The sequence below is a fragment of the Cryptomeria japonica genome, chromosome 1 (assembly GCF_030272615.1).
Source record: "Cryptomeria japonica chromosome 1, Sugi_1.0, whole genome shotgun sequence".
Taxonomy (NCBI): domain Eukaryota; kingdom Viridiplantae; phylum Streptophyta; class Pinopsida; order Cupressales; family Cupressaceae; genus Cryptomeria; species Cryptomeria japonica.
In genome coordinates, this window is record NC_081405.1 from 263637622 (window position 1) to 263661002 (window position 23381).

Consider the following 23381-nt stretch of genomic DNA (forward strand, 5'->3'; position numbering starts at 1 on the left):
CTGCACTTCTTATTTAAATCAGATGTGCACTTCTTATTTCCAAATTCTTGCCCCCTCAAATGAGTTTCTCTTCTCCCTTTTATATCTCATGTTTGAGGGAGTCACATCTTATCATTTCATGTCTTTTGACCTTTCATTAGCTTTAATCAAATTTTAATTATATTTAATTATTCTTTTATATTTATATTTATATTTATATTCTTTTGCATTTTAATTTTTTTATTATTTATTATTAAATTATATTTCAAAGTAGGGACATTGCAGTTTGCCTTTCCCATATTTGCTTGTCCTCAAGCAATGTAAATTTTAATTTTCTCAAACAAAGTCAACCACCAATATGAATCAAAAATAGGGAGCATACACATGGAAAACATGAAGCATACACATGGATATATGCAAACACGGAGCATACACATGAATACATGTATTGTTAGATTTCTTCTTATTGACTAGAATGGTTCATTGATTCATCTTTACCCTGCAAGATGGCAAGATCAAAGCTCCGATACCATTTGTAATGTCCCCTACTTGATCTATTTCAATATACTAAAATTGATTGATATTCTTCAATTATTTATTAACAAGTTCTTATTTATTCTCCTCATTAAATGATTAATTTCTTTATTCATGGATCTTAGTATAGATATCAGACCCTACTACTACTTCAGTTTTAAGGGAGAAGGGTCTATGTATGTTACCAAAGCGCTTAGAGACCAAATACATTAGGTTCCCTCAAAGTTTATAGATCCAAGTGTAAAGCGGAAAATCAATCGAACCCTAGTTGCTCTCCCCTCTTCCAACTCCAAGGAGAGAGAAGGGAGGTTGCTAGGGTTGATGGTTTTCACTTAGGGGAGACTTTACATTCAAAAGAGGGGTTGAAACCCATAAGATCCAATCCCACACAATGCAAGATTGGATTCTAAATGAGTTTCAAGGGTTAAGACAGCAAGGCTACCCTCTTTTGTAAAGAATGTAGATAGAAAGATTAAGCTAGGAATGCATAGAAAGTGAGAAAGATTCGCTTATAAACTAAGATAGGGATATAGGATGAAGCTGCGGACCTAGACTTAGTAGTAAAATGTCGATATGGCACTGTCCTACAAATTTGAGCAAAAGTTGACAGGACGATGGCGCCCGGCGTGCACACGGTCCTCCGAAAAATCCGCGAAATGAAGGGGGATCTGTTCGTCTCTGCACAAGGATTCCAGATCTTCAATTTCAGCCGCATACCTGCAACCTACACACAGAAAAGCGAAGACGATTGGGGGGTTAGAGATTAGGGGTTTGCCCTTAGGTCAAACCCCGGTTTTGGAATTAACCAAGAAATGAGAAATGCTGTAAATGTAAATGTTTGTAATGTAAAACAAGTACTAATACCTTGTTGTAAGGATGTTTGTATCCTTATGTGCGAAGGTATAGATGTTGTTGTATGTTGTATGTTGTAGTAGTATGTAGTAAGTGATCTCCTCTTTAATGGTTGAATCCTTGTCTTGAATGCAACACTTAGCCTTGAATGGAGACTTAGAATGATCAATTGCTTGAAGGAATGCTTCAATGCTTGAATGCTTGAATGTTTGAGGACCATTTCTACCTTTTTTCCATCTTATCCAAATGAGAGAGGAAGATGTAGTTTATATACTTGCCAATTAGGGTTGATAGACTGATTTTCCCGACCTTAGGCCGACCAGGAAAGATAATTTTCCAATTTGCAAACAAAAAGACCCGAAGTCCCATAGGAGACCGGGCCCAAAATAGGGCCAGGGACCAGGGCACTAGGCGCCATGGTCCTGGGGGACCAGAGCGCTGGGCGCCCTGGTCCCACCTCCCGGGACAGCAAGGTGCGAAGGAGGATCAGGCCAAGGTGCAAGAAAATGCAGTTTTTGGTGTCGTGGACAAGTTTCGGGGTCTCCATTCAGGTTCCGTGTTGCATCGCCATCGTGAAGACCCAAATGCAGTCGAAATTGCAAGTGTCACAATTTTAGGACGCTACATTTAGCCCCCACTTTAGCGGGAGTATGTATGCTAATACTTCCAGTAAAGTACAAGGAAACAACATTGAAAGACTTTTACCACGTCAAGGAGGCAAGACACACCAAGCCCCCAGTGGACTAAGGATCTTACGACTTCGATTGACAAAGTAAAAGGGAAGATCACGAGGAAGAACCATGACTGTCAGTAGTAAGGTTCCCTCACTATGAGTCATGCAAGAAAAATACCAAAAAATTTTCAAGGCATAGCTAAGTTCGCCTAAGAAATTTTCAAGTATCCTGAAGGGATAGACAGGGTGTATGCCCCCCTACATTAAAGCGATCGCACACGCCTCAACGGGGGTGATTGCTTTAACGTAGTGATACACATAAGAAATGAGAAAGGAAAGGAGCACGTTATCACAAAGATTTAGCCCCCAAGTGTGAGATAAACCCAAGGATAATAGACACAAAACACAAAGCACGAGGTGACTTCACTTTCCTCGGGGTCAGTATGCTATATGATAATTCATGTATATCATATGTATGTATGCATAAGTGTTCTTCATTCCCCAATCAAGGAAGGTCACCTAGAAGAAGGGAACACATGTGTCTTTTGAGTCAACATGAGAGAGACCAAAAGAGATCTCAATGCTTTGCATCGTCCTCAAGTAGACAACACTAAGGACAACAAATAGAAGAATGAAAATAACACATAGAAGAAGTAACAAAAGAGAGGAGGAGAGAATCTGCTATGCTAATGAAACTAGTCTAGCATGTCATCTACCCCCCCGATCTTGCTGATCAATGTTTCGGGAAGGTAGGGAACACGCTAGAGGAGGAACATCCAACACAGCAGATGGAGCTATCACAAGATCCAAACAAGGGCTATGTTCATGTTCCAAGCCACGTTGTTCTTGTCTAGGAGCTAGGATAAGTGCTTTAGAAAATTCGTTAGATAAATGGTTATCAATATCAACAAGTTCATATTCACTATCAGAAGCAAGAGGAGTAACATGTTCATCATGAATAACATTTTCATCTATAGCATCATCAAGATTTATAAAAATAGGGTCTTTAACTCGCACAGGATCAAGATCATCATGCATCTTATGTTTAGGAGATTTCGGAGAAAATGGAATAATGCTTGTTGAAGGTGTTTTTGGAGATTGCAAAGTTTGAGAAGCAGCTGCTTGAGCTCTAAGACGACGCTTTCGTCGGCGTTCACGTGCAGAACGATTTCATCTAGTCTTAGTAGAAAGTGGAGAAGATTGAGGAGGAGGAATGTTCTCATCCTTATCACTTGGGTGTTTAGGTTGTGGTCTCTTAGGTTGGATAATAGGAGAAGAAGAAGGTCTCTTCTCTCTATAAAAGGAAGGAGGAGGAACTGCTCCATATAAAGGAGGAATATTTGGTTTAGGAAGGAGACCAAGTCCATCATGACGAGGAGGTATAGGTCTACTTTTAGAAATCTTTTTAGGCATAGACATAGTCACATCCATAGGAACGGGTTGGGAATCTTCTTGAGGAAAGACATTAGTTTTATCTTTCAAAGGAAGAACTTCCTTCTCAAGAATGATAGGAATATCAAGTTTAGGTGTTCTAGGTTCACTTAGAGATAGGATCATATCTATTTTCCACTTTTGATAAGATTTGAAAAGATGATCACTTCGCGGAGGAAGAGATTGGAATTGTTTAGGCCAAAAATAATCAATAGGAATGCTAGAAGTTCTTTCAGCTGGTTTAAAGAGACTATGATTGACAGTAACAACTTCACCATTATGGGGAAATTTCAAACATTTGTGAATAGGAGAAGCAATAGCTTTCATGGAAGATAGCCAAGGATAGCCAAGCTTCACACGAAATTGTTCGGATGAAGGAATAATAGCCAAGTTTACATCAAGGGATTTGTTATGGACCTCAATAGGTAATGTAATAGAACCAATTGCAAGAGAAGAAAATGCATCAAATAATTTCACAGTCACATCTGTTTTGTCATAGATCACTTGATTCAATTGCAAAGTAAAAAGAAATTCTTCAGTAATAACATTAACCATGCATGAAGGATCAATAAGCACTCCACGGAAAGGTGTATTCTTGACTTTTGCAACTATGTATAAAGGACCATCAGGTGCCCTGATAGTTTCACTAGAATCAAATGTGATGGAAGGTTCTTTAGGGTTTTCTTGCTGCTCTACAAAGTTAATCACATTCAGAGTCATAGACACAAGACCATCAGATGAGAGAGAGGAATCATTAGTCTCAATCACATTAGAGGTATGGGAAGGTAATGGATCAGTAAAAATCTGAAGATTTTGGTTAGGAGGAGCTACAGATGTGTTGCCTTTATCATTCACTCCAGAAACAGAGATAGTATTATTATCAATCAAATCTTGAATTTTACCCTTTAAAGCAAAACATTTTTCAATATCATGCCCAGGTTGACGATGAAATTGACAAAAAGATTTGTTATCAAAATAGGGTGAATTAATTTTTGCAGGATCTATTTGCTTTATAGGAGGAAGAGTAAGCACATTTTGTTCCAATAACTTATTCATAATACTATGCAATGATTCATTCAAAGGAGTAAACTTTCTTTCTTTCTTGAAAAACTTAGAAATAGGAGGCACACCTGATGCTGCATTCACATTGTTGTTGATGATGTTTTCATTGAATTTGATGGACTCTCTATTCGGTTTAAACTTTCCAAATGGTTGTTGACTGCTATCACCCTTATCACTCGGAGCCATAGGATGTGATTGTTCCATTTGACTCACAGTCAGTTGATAATTGTGAAGAGTTGCACACAACTGTTGGAAAGAAGTAAACTCAGAAAACAGAAGTTTGTCTCGAATATCTTTTTGTAAATTAGAAATAAAGATTCTTTGAATATCATTGTCAGGCACTGGAAAAGAAATTTGAGCATACAAATGCTTATATCTACCAATGAAATCAGTCACTTTTTCTTTAACACCTTGTTGACAATGCATTAAATCAATCAAAGTAACTTTAGGACTTATATTGTTTTGAAATTGTTGAATGAAAGCATTTGCAACTTGTTCGAAAGAAGTAATAGAATAAGAAGGCAACGAGCAATACCATTGTAGGGATTTATCTCTTAATGTTCTAGTAAACAGTTTTGCAAGCAACCTTTGGTCATAAGCAAAATCAGTACATATTGTTTGAAAAGTCTTAACATGTGTTAGAGGATCACCTTTACCATTATAAAGCTCCAAATGCGGGATTTCAACATGTTTAGGAGGGATAGCTCGAACAATGTCAAGAGAAAGTGGACTCGCAACATCAAATGTGGGCACACTAAACTTAGATTGATTCATAGAGGCAATTTGTTGCTGTAAAGAAGAGACAGTTTGTGCAAGATTATTAATGGTCGCTTCAGTTGAAGAGTTCATATTAGATGTGTTAGATTGAGATGGAGGTGTTATGTTATTGAAAGAAGGTAAAGAGTAAGGTAGTGGGACACTATGATAGTTAGTCATAGGAGAGGATTGGAAAGGAGGAACACTACAAGGAGGAATGGAATGGTTGAATGAATTGCCCCCTTGCGTCATGTTCATTTGTGGAGATGTAATAGGAACACTCATTGAAGGAATGAATGAAGAAGTCAGATTGAATGAAGGAAGAGGGTTAATTGAAGAGGAAGGATTGCCCGCATGACTCGTAATCATAGGCAGAATATCTTGTATAGAAGTAGTCATTATGTTTGATGTAAAGGTAGGTATGCTAGCAATAGAAGTTGTCAAAGGAATAGAATGATTGACTTGAGTGGGAGGTTGTGTATAACCTAAAGTTTCAGCACAACTCTTCATAGGCATCACATTCGAATCCACAATGTGTGCAATACCACGCAAAATATCAATTCCATTCTTATCACTTTGAAGCATATGTTTTAGACCCTTAATTAAAGGAAGAGCTTGACTATCGGGGTATTCTTGAGACATCCATTGTCGAAAATCGTCAAATTGGTTATCCAATTTCGCAAGTTGTTCTACAGAAACCTCATGGAGAGCTTCTTCATCATTAGAAGGATTAGAGGAATTACCCATGTCCTTGTTAAAAAGGCTATTCAAATTAGGTTCCATCTCCTCAGTAATTAAACCTCGGAAAGACTTAATTCTACGGCTTCGTCTAACGGGAATAGTGTAAGTAGGGCTTATTGTTGTAAAACTCATGCACAAGAAAGGGAGAGAAGATTTTGAATTTAGAGGTAGCAAATTTCAGTAAAATCAGCCAATCTTCTAGATTTAGGCTGTTAAATGCAATCACGACAATCTCCCGAAATTTCAAAAAAAATGTCAGGGACCGTGGCGCTCGGAGTGCACACGGTCCTCGCAACTTTTTTCGAAATTTGCAGGGATGAAAGGTATGATGATTTTAAAGCTAATTTGAAAAAAATTGAGTGATTTTACGATCTGTAGATAGGCCAAATTAAAGTTGCAATCTCAAAATTGAACCCTACCAAGATTGTTGAAAAATGCAAAATTTGAATTTTGAAAAAGAGAGGGAAACTGAAATTTTGAATTTTATGATTTTAGAGGGAATAGTAAGAGCAATGCAAGTTTTGAAATTTAAAAGTTGACTCAATTTCACGAAAAATTTAATTTTGAAAGCGGAAATTAAAGTTGTTGTAATTAAGCACTTAATTTCAAAAGTCACAAATTGCAAGAATTTTGAATAAAGCACTGAAATTTCGAATGAATGCAAACACACTTTTCAGATTTAGGACAGTAGGAACACAATTTTGACACAAAATTTCAATTTCAACAATTTTTGAATGATTAGAAGCCCTAAACCAAGCAATCACAAGACCAACTTTGATTGTAATTTTGAAAGTGTTAGAATTGATAAAATCAGCCAAAATTCTGGATTTTAGTAGGAAAATACAGTAAGATCTTGCTCCCAAAATTTCAAAAAAAAATGTCGGGGACGATGGCGCTCGGAGTGCACATGGTCCTCGCAACTTTTTTCCAAATTTTCAGGGATGAAAGATTTTATGATTTTATTGCGGAATCCAAAGTTACAGCTGATTTGGAGATGTTTTGATCAGTGAAATTGTCGGACAAAGGTTGAATCAAGAGGGTTTCAAAAATTAGGGTTTTGACACTTAACCACTTAATTTTTAGAATTAAAGCACAAATATGAATTGATAATTTGTAATAGAAGGGTAGATCTGAAACAAGCATTAACAATTAAATATTTCACAAGTTCAATTACTAAAAAGAAATTTTAGGGTTTTTATGCAATCAACCTCTAAAATTTGCAAAAGATCAAACATGGAAATGTAATCAAGGAATCAAATTTTCAAATCTAACCATGAATAATCAGAAAGGATGTTCACGTCGGGTTCACCAAAATGTAAAGCGGAAAATCGATCGAACCCTAGTTGCTCTCCCCTCTTCCAACTCCAAGGAGAGAGAAGGGAGGTTGCTAGGGTTGATGGTTTTCACTTAGGGGAGACTTTACATTCAAAAGAGGGGTTGAAACCCATAAGATCCAATCTCACACAATGCAAGATTGGATTCTAAATGAGTTTCAAGGGTTAAGACAGCAAGGCTACCCTCTTTTGTAAAGAATGTAGATAGAAAGATTAAGCTAGGAATGCATAGAAAGTGAGAAAGATTCGCTTATAAACTGAGATAGGGATATAGGATGAAGTTGCGGACCTGGAATTAGCAGTAAAATGTTGATACGGCACTATCCTACAAATTTGAGCAAAAGTTGACGGGACGATGGCGCCCAGCGTGCACACGGTCCTCCGAAAAATCCGCGAAATGAAGGGGGATCTGTTCGTCTCTACACAAGGATTCCAGATCTTCAATTTCAGCCGCGTACCTGCAACCTACACACAGAAAAGCGAAGACGATTGGGGGGTTAGAGATTAGGGGTTTGCCCTTAGGTCAAACCCCGGTTTTGGAATTAACCAAGAAATGAGAAATGCTGTAAATGTAAATGTTTGTAATGTAAAACAAGTACTAATACCTTGTTGTAAGGATGTTTGTATCCTTATGTGCGAAGGTATAGATGTTGTTGTATGTTGTATGTTGTAGTAGTATGTAGTAAGTGATCTTCTCTTCAATGGTTGAATCCTTGTCTTGAATGCAACACTTAGCCTTGAATGGAGACTTAGAATGATCAATTGCTTGAAGGAATGCTTCAATGCTTGAATGCTTGAATGTTTGAGTATCGTTTCTACCTTTTTTCCATCTTATCCAAATGAGAGAGGAAGATGTAGTTTATATACTTGCCAATTAGGGTTGATAGACTGATTTTCCCGACCTTAGGTCGACCAGGAAAGATAATTTTCCAATTTGCAAACAAAAAGACCCGAAGTCCCATAGGAGACCGGGCCCAAAATAGGGCCAGGGACCAGGGCGCTAGGTGCCATGGTCCTGGGGCGCCCTGGTCCCACCTCCCGGGACAACAGGGTGCAAAGGAGGATCAGGCCAGGGTGCAAGAAAATGCAGTTTTTGGTGTCGTGGACAAGTTTTGGGGTCTCCATTCAGGTTCCGTGTTGCATCGCCATCGTGAAGACCCAAATGCAGTCGAAATTGCAAGTGTCACAATTTTAGGACACTACACCAAGCCCTTACCTATCTTGGGTCTATACCCTCATGGCTTATGGATCGCCGATCCCCACCCTATCTTGGGACTTAAACTATTGCTTAGATTTAGACTGCCCCTCTTTGGAACATCTCATCCACATCTTCTTAAATACTGACAATAATAACATGAATGAAACCATAAGTATACTAACTTCTCATTAATAATAAATATATATAAAATTAAGTATGATTGTCATACATATTGCAGTCTATATTAGTATTACTATTAAATTCTGCATAACAACATTATCAGGCTTCGTATATTAAGCATACATATTCAACACATCCCCATGCATACCACCAAGAACAAAGATGCTACTACCTGTTGTAGACACCTAAAATTGTCCTATCTAATTAAAATAAATATCTTTTATTTAATTATTTTAGCCTAATTCTTCCATTAATTAAATAAATCTTTATTTATTTAATTCATTCATTTATCCTCTTCTAGCCTTATTTCTCATTTAAATAAATGCATTTATTTATTTAAATTGTCCTTTTCCTAAATTAAATAAATATCTTATTTATTTAATTGATCCCACTTCTTCTATTAATTAAATAAATCTTTATTTATTTAATTAATTCATTAGCCTTTTCTACCCATGACACAAGTCATTCATCTCTTAATTCCTACACTACCTACTCTCTTATTATTTTCGTATTTTCCTCTACCTACCCTCTAATCATAGCCGACCATTTATCTTTTACACGTCTTAATCTTATCCCTCCATTTCTTATAGTGTCTTCTATATAAGAGGATGCTTCTCTCATTATCAACCCTAATTAATCATTCTATTCAACTACTAATTGATCAATCAAGCCTTCTAGCATTTGAACTTTCATATGCGATCAAGTCTACTTGCAACCACATTTCCGTTCTTTGTTGAGCTCTTGTGCACACATAAAATCTGAGAGCAAATATATCAAGCAAGATCAATGGAGATAGGAAGAATAGAGATCCAAACCCTATTGGACATGTGATGGTATAATCTTTGTGATTTTATTTTATTTGCATTGTCTTAGGTAATCTTCATATGTTATGGTATTTGTTGTTGTTAGACTAGGGTTTTGTGGTTGAATTCATTTAGTCTTTCAATATTGTTGTTTCCACTTTTCACCATAAACATTTTGGCACACCCCATGGGACATAGATTTTTGTTAGATCTATGTTTTTTGCGGGTTTTTCTAACCCTATATTGCTGTTTTGTAAAAGAATTTGGAGAATAACCTTCTGCAGCTAGGGTTTTGGACACAAAATCAAGATCTTGGAGAGATTTGACCCAATCTCACAAACGGATTGGAAATTTTGCACCAAATATTTTTGGCAAGTTGAAGACAGTATCAATAGCTCTCAAACCAAAATTCAGATCTATTGGAGCATATTTTTATTTTCTATGAATTTTTTATGAATTTTCATGAAAAAATTAATTTTGAGAGAAAATTAGCAAATTTTTCTGGTTTTGTTACGTTTTTGGAAAGCTCTCAGAATTATACACATGATCTATTCTTTGTGATTTTAATTTTGATGCAAAATATTTCCTTAAAAATCGGATCTTTAAAAATTAGGGTTTTTCATTATTTTGATCAGATCTCACAAATGGCTTTGAATTTTGGCATTTTTTTTCAGGTCAAGAACATTATGAGAGGTGCTTAGGAAAACATTCAAAGTTTTTAAAGAATATTTGAATTTTCTATGAATTTTTTATGCATTTTCATAAAAAATTAATTTTGAGAGAAAATTAGCGAATTTTTCAAGTTTTGTTACATTTTTGGAAATCTCTAAGAATTACACATAGGATATGTTCTTTATGATTTTAATTTGGATGCAAAATATTTCCTCAAAAATTGTATCTTTAAAAATTAGCTTTTTGTATTATTTTGATCATATCGCACAAATTGCTTGGAATTTTTGCAGGAAAGTTTTTATGTAGGTTTGGAAGGCTATTAGGAGTGTCCAGTAAAAATTTAAGATTTTTGGGATCAATTTTTCATTTTCTATGAATTTTTTATGAATTTTCATAAAAATTTAATTTTTGGAGTAAATTATCAAATTTTTTGGATTTTCTTACATTTCTGAAAATGTCTTGAAATTTTATAGGTTGTTTGTTTTTTTTATGATGCAAAATAACTTATGGAAAATCAGATCTTTGAATTTGTCAAAAAATGCATTATTGAAGGCCTCTATTTCACAAAGTCTTTTGGATCTAAAATTTACCTAACTTGTGTGCTTGCAGGAGGGGTATTATTGAAAAACTACTATCAAATCTTTATTGCAAAATTTTGGCAAGGGTTTTCTTTTGATCTTTATTGTGTGCCTTGTTTTCATAGATTATCAAACACTTCAATTAGTGCACTAAAATTGAACTAGTGTCTTTTGTGTCTTGAGCAATAGGCTCTTTTTGTTTAATATTTAGAGGACCTATCTCCCCATGTGGTCATTAGGACTACTAGTGAGGAGAGAATGACCCAAGTGGTAGCAAGGAAAACCCACCTCTTCTGAACCACTATAAATAACTGTATCCATGGTGAAAGCCATGGGTAATGTGTGCTGATTAGTTCATACCGACATTATGTCTCCCCATAAACCCATTTGATCAATTTTATTTGATCAGTTGTAGGGCGTAACCCCTACCGGCTAGGAGCCTTCTATATTTACAGAACTGAAAATGTCACATGTATGGCCACACGAGTGAATGCCCTTACTAGAACCTTTTTGTTTTAGAAAGCCAAAATCCTTCTAGTTGCTGGGTCAAGAGGTCGGACTTCTAGAGTGACCCACACACATACGGTTCTTAGTAGAGATACAAAGTTTTCCATGGAGAGTTTTTGTGGGGACTGATGCTTGGCTGCCCCAGAGAAGTGAGTACCGAGGGTGGAGCCAATGGGGTCAAGCATCTAAGTATCCACTCTGAATAGTGTAGCCTCAAGGGAAAACCCATGTGGGATCAACAACTATTGTCCTAGCCAACCATAAGAATTGTGCTTGTCTTATTTTGAACACTCAAACATTCAAGACCAAACATCAAAAACATTGTGTCTTTTGTGTCTTCAAGTGTATGCAAAACATTTTTACATCAAACAACACACTTTCTTTTGAGTCATTTTTTTTTTAGTCTACACACTTGCAAATATTGAGTCTTCATCAACATTATATCCTCTTGTCACAAAAAATAGTCAAAAAAATTTAGATTTGGTCACGACAACAACTTCACAAATTGGACAAATTGCACTCATATTTTAGAAACCGCGTCTGTGAAGTATACATGCACGTCTGTGTTCAATAGTGGAAAAAATCACAATCCAACAAACAAGAGCAATCAGTTTTAGAATTCTTGAGCTTCCTAAGTTATTTCTCTAGGTTTTCATCTAGCATTCAACCTATCTTTGGGTCTCACAAAGTCCATCATTTCTTTACACCTTGCATTACATTCACATTTGTCTAAACTTGAGTCAAAAGGTCACTTGCTTGTCCTCATCTTACTTTGTCAACACACTACATACAACAACATTTTGCTAAGTGGTCCCTCATCAGGGTCTATCACCTTTGGGTCTCTTTCAGTCTTACTTAGAGTCAAGGTCAACTTACCTCATCAAGAGAAACTATCATCTCTTTGGAAGCCACACCTACTCTACTACATACATACTTGGTTTTACACTTTGGACATTGCAAGTACACCTCAGATTCATTTACATTCCATCCAACTTTTGGTCTTCCATACTCTTTCCATTTTCATCTAGTCTGACACATTTTGGTCAAGACCTAGTTCATGGTTGAAACCCGTTCCCAAAAATCTAGGAGAGAAGCTAAAGAGGCTTAACAGTCCGCAAACATGAGTGCCTATGAGTATGACAATGATGTCTTTTTCAATTCTGATCATACCACATTACCTGACATGGATACCTATAGAAACATTCCAAATATTGAGAACATGGACACTACAAACAACAATGATACACACAATGACAATATGGACAACTTTTTTGTACATTCAACAGAAGTGGAAGACTCTATTATTGATTAAATAATTCTTTAATTCTTTAATTCTTTAATTAAGTTAATTAATATTATTCTTCTAATTTCATATTTCCTCATCATCTTACTAATTAATCTACTTCCTATTCTTTCATCATTTAATCATTTTAACCATTTTCTAATGTTAATTAAATATTTATTATTTAATTAATTCTGATTAATTTCCCAATTTAAATAATATTTATTATTTAAATAAATTAATTTTCAATTTCTATCTCTAATCAATTAATCATTCAAACCTTTTCTAAATATTAAATAAATATTTATTATTTAATTAATTATGATTTCAATACTTTAATTTAAATAATCTTTATTATTGAATTAAATTCCATTTCTAAATAATTAAATAGTTTCTTTAAATTATTTAATTAACTAATTAATTCTTCAATTCTGAATCCCCAAATTCTAATTTCAAATACATGTGCATAATTTCAAAAATCAAATTGGAAATCAAATTCAAGCTCTAAATATATTCAAATACTAAATTGAATTTAAAATAAATTCAATTATTTGAATTAAATCTCATGCAAGGATTAAATTGAAAATCTAAGTTAAAGTGCAAGCACATGCTAAATTAATCCAATCAATTGATTAATTAAATCATTATCTCTCCAGTCTTTATTTTCATCTTCTAGTTAGCTTTTTCTAAATAAAGTTTTCTTTGTCATCCTCTTTATTTCCTCCAATCATTCTTTTTCTTCTTTCAGTTAGCTTTTTCTCAATCAGTTAACTCATTTAATCTATTCAATCAATTTCGTTTCACCTCCAAATCAGCAATTCAACTATCAATCAGCATGTGAGCTCACCTGAGTTCCACCTCTTGATCAATCTGTTCCACCTTTCAATCAATCTTCTCCAAAAATCTATAAATTGAGCATTCAATCTCCATTTTCAACAATCACAAACTTTGAATCTTTGTGTCAATTGCAGGTTGTCAGTGCAATGTTTGAGAGCCACCATACCACAAAGAAGGGAAGAGCAATGGAAGTTATACACAGTCACGGAATAGGGAGTTTCAATTGATTTATTTTATAATTCCTATTTCTTGTTACTTTGTTATTTCATTGTCTATTTGTTTGAATTCTAATTAGGATAGGGATTAGTGATTTTCCCTTTCATTCCTAGTTTTCTTTACACATTAGATGAATTCTCACATGCGACACTATGCATTTAACCATGATTTATTTGCAATTGAAATGTAGATTACCACATCTATTGATCTAGGATTAATTGTCTTATTTGTCTTCTCCTTGTTAGTCTTGGGAGTTTTCTTCAAATGATCTAAGTTATGGCCGAGCCACTAAGGGGTTTATTGTAGATTAAATACAATTAATACAATGTACTAACATATATAGATCAAAAACACTAAAAATCTACAATATAGAGAACAAAAATGTACCGGAGCCTCAGATGCTTCTCCAATAGACTGAGGAGTTCTCGCCATTGATGGAGCAGTTGTGGATATTACCTATATGAAAAATGATTAAAGATTAAATGCAATTAATATAATGATAAGTATTGTAGGTAGGTTAAATACAATTAATGCAATATATAAAATAAAAGTGTACCAGAGCCTAACATGTGTCTCCAATACATGGAGGAGGGCTCACCATTGATGAAGCAACTATGGATATTTCCTGTATGAAAAATGATAAGATTATAGTTTATCACAAATTCACATGTACACGTGCATATAATAATCAAATCAAGAAAATAAAGTAGAGATACATACCTCTGCCCTCTCTCAATCCTCGGGCGTATTAGGTGCATTCAACAATTCTACAAAGCCCAATGGCTGGTGTATATAAAACAGACAAAAAACACTAATCAATCTACAAATTCCAACCAAGACAATTTCAACCTTTTAGAACAATTGTACAATTAAAAATATGTTCAATTACCTTCTTCCCAGGTTTAGGCGTCATCGAGGATTTCTTTCGCTAAGGACGAGGCCTAGACACGGAGGGGGTGCCCTAAAACAAACAAAATTAACACAAGAGATATTAGTAGATAATATTAAACATAATTTATCAAATCTAAAATGAAATGACTTGCATATTCCATCAAAAGAATACATAAAATAAGGTGTACAAAATATGATACACCATATCTTTGTAGGCCAAAATTGATCGCTAAGAGCATGACATCATCAGTGTGGGACATTTGGTCCCCTGTCAATGCCTACAAAATAAAAAATTGTCAAGCATTAAAGAGAGTTAGTATATCTTATATTTTTTTTTGAATTCAAAGTACTATTCTATTTTAGCATGTTACAAAATTTATATCTCAGGTGTCAAAGTTACAATTGCAATAACTGCGGGAGGAATATCAGATGGTGTATTAACACCCGCTACTTCATCCTGAAATGCATATTGTTTGTATCAATTTAAATCGATCTATAAATGAAAATTCATTTACAATTATAAATTTTAAGTGACTGATAAATAAAATGTTATGAATTCAAATCAACACACCTATGTTTGCGGTTGACTAGGAAACAACATGTCCATCAATTCATATGTCGGCGCCACATCCTCACTCATGTGGGTCTAACATCTGCTCCCATAAATTGTGCACAGATGGGACGTGGAACCATCTACACTGGCCTCAACATCCATCCCTGTGCATATGTCTGAGCAAGTGGGACACACATGCTCAATGGGTTGACCAGCGCCAGCTGCCTCATCTAATGGATCATCGTCTGGGCCAAGAGGGTGTGCTAACTGTATCCCATGCTAGATGATCGCATCATTCAATGTTGTGGCCGCCTGAAGAGTCTGTAGCTCCATCAACTCTTTCAGGGCTACTAGGACCGTCGCATGCACCTTGGGTTTGGGTGCTAGGGGGCGACGACTCTGCGGGTCTATTACCCTATGGGCTCTAGGTCTATCTTGGGCAAAGATTCCACCTCTACCATGAAACTCTCTCATATCAAAATAATTAGGCCACTCTTTAAGGACAAACTCACAATATACTTTTCTCAAAAAATATAATGGAACCTCAAAATTATTACAAGGTGGTTCGTCAAAGATCATCCACCACCTATTCCAAAAAAGATTCTTCATCTACACATTGATACACCAATGTATAGGAAACCTCTTTGCATTAAGAGGTAAGGACTCACTAGTTCTAGGATCAACAAAAAGAGCACATATTTGTGCTTTACTTATGTTTTTTCTTTTCACTGCATCATATGATAACCCATCAACACTAGGACCAGTAAACTATTTTTAGTAGGATTGGTTCACAATATGAAGTGTGTTCATCTTGTTTTTGTTGTAACAAATGAGCTTGGTTGCTTGCAAAGAGAAGGCTCACTATTAATGGCATTGCTAATTAGGTTAATGGAGGTTTCTATTCTTGAGGATATTAAGTGTTTAAAAATTTCTTTAAATTAATTATTGTCGATGATAAATTAAAAAAATGAATGATATATGTTTGAAGCATGAATTTAATGACAATAATAGCACAATATTTTTTAGTAAAATTAACTTGAAGATGCTTATTAGAAAGTTTAAAGACCATTTAGACAATCATTAAATGAAAAGTAAATATATAACTTTTAACATGTTCATTAGTATGTTTCTTGCATCGTATTCAATATGTATAAAAGTAGCTATAGGAATGATGTTGAATTTAAAATATTGTACAAATTCTTGAAATTAATTTATGTTTGAACCATTGACTAAGGTCTATCACCAATCCAAAGAATAATATATTTGAGATTAAACAAGAAATGAAAAACACACTACCAACACAAGTATTACTTGAACACGTAGTAGAAAGAATGCTTATATGGTGTCATGTATTCACTCTACCATTATACATGTCACAACAATTATAAGAGAAGAATAAAATAGTTAAAATATACATGTTGAAAGAATATTAAACACAGATAAAAATTAAATTATCAAACTCATTTAATTTTTAACCGATAAAAATCATTTGCTAAGAAAATAAATACTAAAGAGATGTGATCTTGATTTATATACTAATTAAAAATTAATATTTAATGAATCCAAATTTCTGGAAAACATCTAGGGGAAGAGCACCAGTAGTTGAACATGTATGAATTGTTGTGAGGGTTGTTGATACTTTTTGCTCCAATAATAGTACAAATAAAAACTGTTGTTTGAAACATAAAATACCAATTTTTGTGTGTTTATGCACCAATAGTTGTGACTTTAAAGTTGTTATTGTTAGGAAATGTACCGTTTGTTGTGAAAAGTAACCAATCATGTGATGCCACATCAGTTGCACAAGTATTGGGCCCTCTTTTGCATGCCTATTGGTCTCTCTTTTTTGGGGGACTGTTTTGGACACCTTGGCAAAAAGCATGCTGATGTGGCATCATACTTGATGATCTAGCGCTGAAACCTTAGTTATAAGCAGGGGACTTGCCAAGTAAGCTACTGTAAAAAAATTGGGAGTGATTTGAAATTTTCACGTAAGATTTTGAGATGCGCAAAATTAAGATGCACAACTACTGGATCCTCTCCCCTAATGCTACTTATAAATTCAAATGGTAGCTTGTGAAACAAAGAATTACTTATTAAAATCTCTACAGAACTACAAAGAACTCAATATTTTGTCCTGCAATTAAATAAATTAAAGTCCCATCAAATGTTTGTCGGCAATAGCTATCGGGCATCATGCTTACTTTTAGAATATTAGCTAGATATCACAAATCAGTGCTGCACGGGATTGAAAAATGGTCAAATAATTGTTGTAGTGCAAAGAAAATAAATCCAAATATCTGCTGATAATTTGTTTGTTTCACAGTGCGACACACAGTAAAACAAAAAAGTATTCTTGTCCTATAGTCCCACGTAGACCAACAAAATGGACATAACAAGGACCAATGTTACAGAAGTGTGAGGCTATCATTCTTAGCTTATTAAATTATGAATAGAAATGTAGTAAAATAAAGAGGATTGAGAGCATGTTTGTTTTGAGGTATAATGATATTCCTAGTAAGTGGAGATGGTTAGAAGGATGGATGGCACTATCGAGAATCTAGTTATGTTTCTTAAATATTTTCTAGATCTGTGTTATCAATACTAGGATCATTAGAGGTTGCCATTAGTTATTAGATGTAGTCTTATTTGTATAATTATATGAGTATGTTAATGTTTGATTAGTATATTGGTGTCTTATACAATTATAATAATCTTTTTTACAATTTCTAATAATAATTTATACAATTTTAGACAACTTTTTTTCTCATATCTAAACCAAAACGGCTATTTTTTTGTTAACCTGATTCTTGTGACGCTTGTCTCAGTCAAATACCTAGGATGATTTAATGGAGGAGCATCCAAAGTGTAGGGGAAATCTTGCATCACTCTAAAACATTTTTTTTCACATTTTTTTGTTTCTTTGTAGGTAATTAATAATGTTTCATTATATCCAATGAAAAATCCCCAGGGGTTGATGGTCTAATAGCAAAGTTTTACAAGAAGAATATAGATTGGATTAGCTCTCGATTATTGAATATGTACATGGTTGCATTTGTTGATGGTTCGCTAATTGAGAATATTAATAGGGGCATCATTAAACTCATCCCCAAAGATGGCGATAAATATCAAATTAGAAATTGGAGGCCTATTACCTTGTTAAATGTATCTTATAAAATCTTGGCCAAGACTATTGCTAGAGGGTTCATTGAGGTGATGGGTAAGGTATTTTCAGTGACCCAAACATGATTCATTAAGGGAAGCTATATTCTTCAAAATCCGATTACCACTTGGGAAGGAATGCAGTATGCCAAGTAGGATATTCAAAATGTTACCATGATCCTCCTTGATTTTGAAAAGGCTTATGACATAATTGAATGGGATTTTGTCTTGGATATGAGTTTGTGCACCAAGATGGTGTGCAAAAAAGTGGAGACACACCAAAAAAAAAGTTGAAAAAATAGCAACCGCGTTCGCGGTTTTAAAATTTTAGAAAATCCCGTATGCGGTTAGGTTCGTTCTGCCTGAGCCTAAAGGGACAAAACCGTGTATGCAGTCCTTTAGGAACTAGGACCCTATATGCATTCCTTTGTTCATAAAGGACCGCTTACACAATCCTTATCAATAGTTTTTTTGTTTTGATAGTCGACTGTATTCTTTTCTTCCACGGTTAAGTGAGTTTTAGGGTTTTTTTGGTTCCAAACCGCACACAGGCTACATATTTTCACACCTAGATGCCACGGAAAGAGGTCGGTTATGCTTTTTTTTGTTTCTTTTGCACATTTGATAAATTTTATTTAGGTTTTCAATTTAAATTCGTTGATTTTGATTAGTTTTTTTTATTTTTTGTTACCAATATCATATTCTAAAAATCCAGAACCACAACAAGACGCACCTCAAAACCCACAACAAAACCCTCAGGATACACCTCCATCTCCTCCTTTAAACCATACAACAACTACACAGGAGGATTTTCTTAATCAGTTAAGGCAAAACACTGCTAAAATAACTAAGTTGATTAATAGATTGAAAACATATGAGCTTGAGTATCATTTATCCCTTGCCACTAGCCTAGAAATATTGGCTAGTGGTGCCACTACAGTTTCAAGTCAGATTACAAAATGGGGAAACTATAGGGATAGGTGTTGCACTTATAGGAGTGCATTATCAAATGCTCACCCTACTATCATAACCCTAAAATTTTAATTAATTATACTTAGAATAGGTAAATCCAACATATGTAATTTGGATGCTAGGACTAATTAAATTATTGTGATAATATGAATGTTGGTTTCATGAATGCTTTATATTTTTAAAAATATTTATATAATTCAACGTGAAGAAATGAGATAAATTTTTGGATTAGTTTATATATATTATTTATACTAATATAGGGCACAAGTACTACTAATGTATTTGCAATTGTTATAGTTTTTTAGGAAGTAAGAAGGAAATTTAAAAATTTGACAAGGAGAATGAATTATAAACTCATATATTTCTATTCTACACAACATTAACTTTGTGACGTCAACTGTTGTTTTATAGTAAATTTTATTGCATCATCATAATGTTTAGGTAACATATTTTAATTGGGGGGTTTGGATTGATTTTCTAAAACATGAATCTTTCTATAAGGATCTTGAACCTTGTGAGAATGTTACCTCATGTAGCCAAGATCAATCTATTTTCCAACCAAATAACTATTTTACATGTGTAGTGCAAATAAACCACCCTACCAAGACACAACCACTACCACAATGCAATCACCTAAACTCATTTCATAATGTACCTATCTTGAATTTGATAAAACATTATCATTTTTGCCAACACCATATGGTCTTTTTACAAATAAGAGATTATATATGATCTAGGGTGTTGTAAAATTTTCAAATTTAACTTATAAACCATTTTGTTTTACAGAAAATTATTTTCAGTGCCATCATCTTTAATAACACTTTTACCTAATTTTTTGCTTCTCTTATTCCTCATCATAATCAATCTACTTGATAGTTTGCACAATTTCATAATTATCACTCTCATCATGTTTAGGGTTACAATCTACACTCTATCTTTTTCAATAATATCCAACTAGATATTTATTTTCCTTGTCATCTCAAGCATTTCTACCATTCTTTCAAGAATATTAACAATTATTTGGCCTCTACCCACTCTTCATGAAGGCATCTCTATTACCATATATGATGTACAATACTAAGCAAGGCGTGAGTGATACATCCATAATTACCTTTGCAACTAACTCATAGTTGACTCTTTATTGACAAGTATTTTAAACTAGTACCTCTCATATTTAGTGATCTATTTACAAGTATAACCTTCACTCATGAAAATTATGCTTCAAGATACCATATGACATATTCATGGCTAAAGAAAATAATTAAGTATTTTCAATTATGCAATCAAACAAACAAATACAATAAAATTTAATAGATAACAAAAAAAACAATATTTAATCTTTATTAATTAATAGTCATTATAAATTTACTTTAGAGTCTATAATAAGGGGCCTCGCCTTCAAAGGTACATGGACACAATTATGTATGCAAATTACAAAACTTAAGGGAGTTGACATGGATGTACTATAATTTGCAAACAATATTCTGACAATGTATGATAACTACCTTCCAACAATGAGAATAAATGTTTATACAGTAGAGTTTAACCTTAGGAATGATTTGCATCTGCTACAAGTTAGTGAGAATCTTGAGTGAATATGTAGAATCTATCTTAGAAAGGTGTACATGGGAAGATTTTGGAATGAATGGGGTAAATAATATGCATTAGATAACATTTTTCATACCACAAACCTTATTGGGACCAATGAGCTTTGAAATATACATAATTTTAGATGAATGGTCATAAGGTTGTCACATAGTTGAAACAATGAACATGAACTAGTATTTTGTTATGCAAAATGATGAGTTTAGAACACAAATCTTCATTTTATATAAGAACAACAAGTTGTAGTACTCATATGTTGACTAAAGCATTGTTAGAAACCCATAAAGAAACAAAAAGAAATTTTTTTTCTTAAGTGATGTAAGATTGGCCTTATAGATTGGATGCTTCTCTACTAGATCACCATAGGGATTTGATTACAAAAAAAACTAAAATGTACCATAGGCAGTCAAGCTACCAAACAAGCCATTTTGGTGAAGGTATGGGGGCAAATGAAGTTGTCAAAGGTTGCATAAGTTATTTTTAAAATTTGTAGGGGAGGTTATTGTGATTGCGTGGACATGAATGAACCAATCAAACATTAACATGACTATACAAGACATTAATGAATAGAATTATACTATAGCTATACAAATAAGAACATACCTAATACCTAATGTGGCATCTCACAGTCCTATCATTGATGTCATGGAGCTAAAACATATTTGAGAAACATAAATAGATTCCAATTGTATGATCCCCTCTCTTGATTATTTCTATTCGCTCAAAGCAAACACAATCTCTTTAATCCTCTTTATATTGTCATATTTCTATACATAGTTCAATTTCATCCTCTTCTCTACATTCTTTATATTTAAAACTTGAAACATTTTTTAGCATTTCTTTATTATTAGATTTAGATTCTAAATACAAAGAAAACAAGTATTAAAAAATAGAAAATAAAACAGTATTTACATTTCATTTCAGTGAACTCAACTTATACGATCCTTATAATCTTTCTTTATTAAAGAAACAAAATTGAAAGATTATTAACTACCTTTAGGATCCACTATCTCCACTTGTTGAATCATCATCACCATGAGGTAAATTACTTGGCCATCAAAAGGCCTCACTAACCAATTTAGATGCCCTAAATATGACACTACGAAAAAAGTTGATGGCTTAAACGTGAAATGTCATAGAAGATTAGATTTGGCACCACTCATTTTGAGATAATCTATCTCATTCACATTGTTTGGGCCATTCAACTCTAACTTAGAATGATGGCCTAAAATTCTAGGTATTATACCACTATACAAGAAAGACTCATAAATTTGTAATCATCACCAACATATCCTACTAAGATATGTTTGATGTAAAGGACATTAATCGAATAACATGTGGTCGAAGTAGTATGTGATTTAATTTAATATCTCCCATTTCAATGGCACTCCATCGAGTCCAAAGGATGATAGAGATCTGCCTCTGCCTCCTTCGACCACTACTTTAGCCATATAGCAGCTCCTTGTTTTTCTCGTTTTCTAGATTTGGTTCATAGGAGAAAGGACCCAGTAGTTGAGCACATTCCAATTCTTGTGATAGAAGTTGTTTGATTTAATACCCTCATACTTGTTGATTTAATGTCCAATTTTTGTGCAATATTGCACCAATAGTTGTGACTTTAAAGTTATTATTGTTGATGATGAGTACCAATAATTGAATGAAATAACCCTTTGTTGTAAATAAGCAACCAATCATGTGATGTCACATCAGCTGCACAAGTATTGGGGCCCCTTTTGCACGCCTATTGGTCTGACCTTTTTTTGGGCTGTTTTGGACACCTTGGCAAAAAGCATGCTGATGTGGCATCATATTTGATAATGTGGCCTTGAAACCTTAGTTATAAGCAGAAAACTTGCCAAGTAAGCTGCTGTAAAAAATTGGGAGCGATTTAAAATTTCCACATAAGATTTTGAGAAGCACGGAGTTAGGGTGCACAACTTTTAGATCCTCTCCCTTATTTCGTGTATTTTTTTACTAATTCCAATTGACTCCTCAAATGATCTTATCCCTATTAATGTACTTTATCTTATATTAATAAAAAAAAAACTATATTCATCAAAAAATGAATATCACAATCCTTCACATGAAATGAAAAGCCTGTGGAAGATGCGAGGAAATTTCTCAAGAATTTCAAAGACTCCGGCATGTTTACATAAAACGACGCTTAAATATAACTTGTGGTGGAAATAATCTTCTGCACGGCCAGCATACGGGTGAACCGTCACCTCCATGTACCATCAACAATATTTCAGCAAATCTAATTATGCAACGCAGTACAGATTGTCTTAATAAAAAGATTCGTTGTCTAATTGATAAATTTAGAGGTAGATAAAGTATATAGATGAGCTTGCATGACTTGATTTATGGATAGGTGGAAAAAGAGTTTGAGATCGATAGTATCTTGTTCGTTGAATGTATCTATTATACCGTGAAGCTACCTTCAACTAGAATTACTTTCACCTGAAGCATTAGATATAGCACCGCCCATTTTGAGATAACATGACGGGTCTCCATCTTTATCACCGTTCAACTCACACTTAGAATGCTGGCCTCAAACGTCTGC